The sequence below is a fragment of the Aquila chrysaetos genome, chromosome 1 (genome assembly GCF_900496995.4).
Source record: "Aquila chrysaetos chrysaetos chromosome 1, bAquChr1.4, whole genome shotgun sequence".
Lineage (NCBI taxonomy): Eukaryota > Metazoa > Chordata > Aves > Accipitriformes > Accipitridae > Aquila > Aquila chrysaetos.
The window spans coordinates 25,428,105-25,433,108 of record NC_044004.1 but is presented as its reverse complement, the minus strand read 5'-3'; positions in this window follow the sequence as shown (position 1 = coordinate 25,433,108).

The window sequence follows — 5,004 nt, the reverse complement described above, 5'->3', positions numbered from 1 at the left end:
GCTTGTTTGTGACTTACTTAAGCCTGTGTCCATTACGTGAAATTTAACCTTTATACAGTCTTAATGTATAATGCAATCTCTTTGCATGTTAAGTGTTTGTTTATGGAGGTAGTGAGAAGGTTAGGTTCTTGTGTGATGTACTTCAGAGCAGTTTTATTTTCTTGAGAAAGGACAATTGCAAATACTATTCCTAGTTCCATATTTTTATAAGGGAAAGAAGAAAATCTATGCTTTATTCCAAGCTGGTATCTGGTTAGATTAAAGACCTTTTACCTTTAAAGTATCAAGACTTTAAACTTTGTATTATATTTGGCATTGAGCTTTTAAAAAATACACAACATTATCTTTATTCTCAATTTCTTTCATGAGGTATGGAACAAAAAATTACAAGTGACAGGAAGCTCTATGCAGTTGCTTCCTCTCAGCTTGTGTTCCTCTGTGATACTACAATGCTTAATTTGTTGCGATATGTTCTCACAGATTACTATGATCTGTAAATGGCATTAAAAATGGGTTTTGCTGTATTAATAATGTGAAGGAGGCTCAAAGCAAGTTGTTGTGGCTAGCTGCGTTGTAATTATCAGTGTACTGTCCTGTTTGCATTTTTTTTGTTCTTTATTTCAGTGTTCCTAGCTGTATCACACAAGGTCTGTTTTGAGGTCTGTATTTGAATTTCGTTTATATACAGCTGTGGTTTATATTCAGAATAAAAAAAAAATCTAGGCCTTAATTTTCAAAGAAAATTGAGACATTGCTGATTGTGGTGAAGCTTCTGGAAATTGAACATGCTTTGTGATTCTCATTTTCAGGGTTTTTTTTTTTTTGGTGTGTGTGTGTTCCTTTTGTCTTCTACATAACAAAACCTGAGAGTAATATATTATACTACTACTTGTTCCCTTAGCATGTTTTCCCCCTGCTCCCTTTTCCTTGAGTTTCTAATGCTTTCAGTAACAATTTCACGTTATATTGAAGTTAAAACTGAATGCAAATATAACCATATCAACAAACTTTGATGCCAGAAAAGATAAGGATAGAAGATTGTAGTTTTGTGTAATACAGTTTTTATTAGATAATATGTGCATATATTGAAATACAAGAGGATTGCTGTATTAAAGTTTGAGAAATTCTAACTGGACTGATGTAGAGAAGTCTTCAAGAGAAATGTGAAGATTTTTTTCCAGGCAGAATTTTTTTCTTCTGTTATTTTTCCCCAATACAGACACTTTATTTTTTTAGTAGAGCCCTATGCCAAAATTCAGGATCCTACTTCATGCTGCTGTAGCAAAACGGATGAGGGAGCTACTTCTACCTCTAATAAAACCTGATTTTACTTGTAAAGAGCACAGAGCACATGCGCAATCTATTTTTGAAACATGGTAAGGATTAAAGCATTTATCTTATTTCTGAATCTCTATAAACAACCTGAGTTGAGAAGCATGCCATAGTGTACTTGGTAGCTCTTTGCCATTTTCTTTCTGAACTGGCTCCCTATTTATCACAGGTACAGAAATCTTGACAAAATTGGCACCTTATATGATCCCCGTACTCACAAGTGTTTAGTGTGTCACTTGTGGAAAGACAGTGTTATTTCAGCCAGCTGGTCTAGTTTAAAAAAAAAAAAAAAAAAAAAAGGCTAAAGCACAAGTGTTATTCTGTGTACTTCAAGTCTGTGGATAGATGTTGCATCTATGCACTTTCTGTAGAAATGAACCCAGGCTCCAGTACTCCTGAAGTGTGTGTGTGTACAGCTCGAAGCAGGGTCTCTCTTGAGCCTGCTGCAGGGATGTGGCTGCTTGTGGTGCTGTGTAGCAGAGCCAAACTGAAAGACACAGAAGCGGAGAGATGGGCACTGAAAGCATGATGGGAAAATACAGGAGAAGAGCATGTCAGGTATGTTTGGGTTTTGGTTTTTTTTTTTCCTACAAATGAATTGAGCTTATACTTATTGCATACTAACACAAAGTGATGTGGGTTAAGAAGTGCCACTTTATGAGATTATTCATCTCTTGATGAAAGGAGGACATATAGTCTGTTCTGGTTTGGTAATGCTGAAAGTGCCTACTGGGTTGGAACATGAGACTGTCTCTCCTAAGGAATTAAGTTTCCCACCTGTGCCCCAGATGTAGTTTGAAGTGCAAATCAATTTGTATCTATTAAACTTGGGGTTCTGTGCACTTCAGGCCTCTTCTTTCCTTTTTCCTGCTAAGTGCGTAATACTACTGCTAATGAATAAACAAGAAAACGGAGTGGCTATCTAATATTAATGAACAATGTGTAAGACTTGGCCACATAAAGGTGGATTTAGATTTAATTTTTTTCTCAGTGTTTTGTGAAGTCCTGTATTTCAGAATTTTGTTTGAGGGAAGTGTGCAGTTAGGCTGAAATACTGGCAGATGCTGGATATAATTTCCATTTCTCTCATGTTTTCTGTATCCTTGTTGATTTTTTAAAATTTTTTTTCCTCTCCAGTTTTAAGGGGCATGCAATAAGGTGCTGCTGGTCTGTTTACTCTTGCCATAATTTGATGATACCTCTTGCTTTGGAGGCACCATCTCTTCTCTCTGCACTACCTGTGGCAGGGCTGGCTGATTTTTGAACCACCACTGCAGAGAACTGCAAGGCAGCCAGTCGGCCTCAGAGCTGCATTTCCTGGCAGGTTAAGATCATCTGGTGAGGCAAAAACTAATAAAAGGATATGTAAGGCTGGAGCACCATGAGGAAAAGGAAGCAGAGCAGTTTGGGAAAGTAGAAGTCTGTTCCTGTAACTGTCAGAGAAAAGAAGGTAGGAGACACACCAGGCCCGTAGCGCTGGAAGCATCAAGATGGCGGAAGCCTGTGAAGAGACATACTGTCAAGGTCTGAAAGCTGTCTGTCCTGTTAGAGCGAGTGACCTCTGAATTTTCTGCGACTGGGCTGGATGAGTGGGTTGGGGCTATGTTTTGCTAGTAAGTTTAGGTAAGGAGATACTAAGTCACCTGTGACATGGGTGGGCCTTAGTCCAGAGCCTGTTATGTGGGTGGTGCTTGGTCGACTGTTTCTGGATATGCAGTCAGGCTTGCTTTGTCTTGGTCTGTGTAAATAAATTCTTTGCGGAGCAGGCCTCTTGTATCTTAACTGAAATGCCTCTTCTTAAATTGTATCTGCACAGCCCCTAGTGCTGTAGAGATGCAATGGCATCAAGTTTAGCTGCAGCCGAGCTGTCTTGTACAAAGGAAGATAGATTGGCAAATGTGTTTTTCTGTCAGTGTAACCCCTCACTTTCATATCTGTAAACCCTCTGATCATTCCCCCCCCCCCCCCCCCCCGCCCCTTCCCTTGTTAGCTGTTGTTTCCTTGCCTGTTTTCAGTTAGTCATCCTGGTCTTGTTTCTTCTGGGCTGCAGAGTTGTTAAGTGTGCAGCAGTGGTAGGCGGGAGGCACTTGTGCTTGTACTGTGCGGTTGTGTTGATGGTCTTGAAATGGTGGTCATGGGGAATAGAGAGCATTTGCTTCAGTAAACTTTTCATAGCTGTCAGCATGCAGCAAAACAGCAACAGCAGAACAACTAACAAAGCTCGCTGGCACTGATGGCAGAGGGGCAGGTACGGAGAGGAGGCAGCAACAGGTGTGTGAAAGACTTGAGAAGATGGAAGACTGAAAAACACAGTAGTGATAGTAAGGGCGGCAGCGGTTTGAGACAAACTCTTCACTGTCCTAAAAAATTAGCCATTGCTTCATGGGTGTCACTATCGATCCAGCTAGATACCCAGGTAACATGGTGTGATTTTTGCATTGAATAAGGTAGTATTTTGAAATTATCATATGAAAATAGCGAGTATTTAACTACTGGCCTTCAGTATTTTGATTCACAGTCAAAGTAATTATCCTTTAAAAGCAGCAATCTTAGGAGAGTGTAAAATTAAAATACCCATAGTGTTTCCCAGATCTTATTTTTCAAGGATTCTACGTACCTCTGTGTGTATACACATACACGCAACACGTATACGTAGAGATGGGAATGTGATGTTTTCTGTCAGCTGCGAGCGGGTTTTTGCATAGAGCAGCTGAAGTAAGATATTTGCTGGCAGCAGAGGGAGCTATTGAAGCTTTTATGGTTGATCATTCCAAAACCTTTTGGAGTGTGTCAGTGTAACAAAAATAAAAACCAAACAAATTTAAAAAGCCCACATTTAATCGGAGATCTGAGGTGCTTCACCGCTTCTCTGCGACAGCATTTTGCCGCCCCGGCAGTGAGTGGCCAGCTCTCCTGTGCCCCAGGAGGAGAGCAAAGGGGGAGGTAGGGCCGGAGGCGGAGGCAGGCGGCAGCAGCAGCAGCAGCAGCCGGGCCTGGCGGCTCGGCCCCGCTCCTGCCCTGCGACCCGCTGGCGGCCTGGAAATAGCTGCTGCCGTTATTAAAAGGAACAACGTAACCTTCTCCCGAAGCCAAATCTTTAATCAAAGCGATGAGGGAGAACAGGATCTGTGTGGCGTATGTCAAAACAATAGCGGTGCGAGTCGGCTGGTAATTAACACTCATGCATGACTGGAAAAGTAATTCCCAACCAGGGTGGAGTATGTGTAGTATTTTGTAGGGCTGTTGATAATTTGTCTTGATTTTGATTAATGTTGGATCTTTAGTACACTTCTTTTTTGCAGATGCTAACTGGATGAGTTTTGTATGCAAATCTGCATAAACAGGAGATTAATGATTAAAAATTAACCAAAAACAGACAGCGGCATTGTTCTGGCAAAGTATACTTATTAGATTAACCCGTGTTGCTTTTATCTACCAAACTGAAGTTTGTAGTGTTAAAAATCTGTAGTATTTCCTCGGTTCTGGAGATGGATTCTGGAGAAACTCATACCGCTTCTGGCCACAGCAAAGACCCTTCATATAACACATCTTGTATTGGAAATATGGAAATTTGCATGGATCTTTATTTTTTTCTGGATTCTATGCAAAAACTAATCTGAGGAATGTCCCTAAGTTCATTTGATACCATCTTGTTTCTGAAAGAGGTTCTCA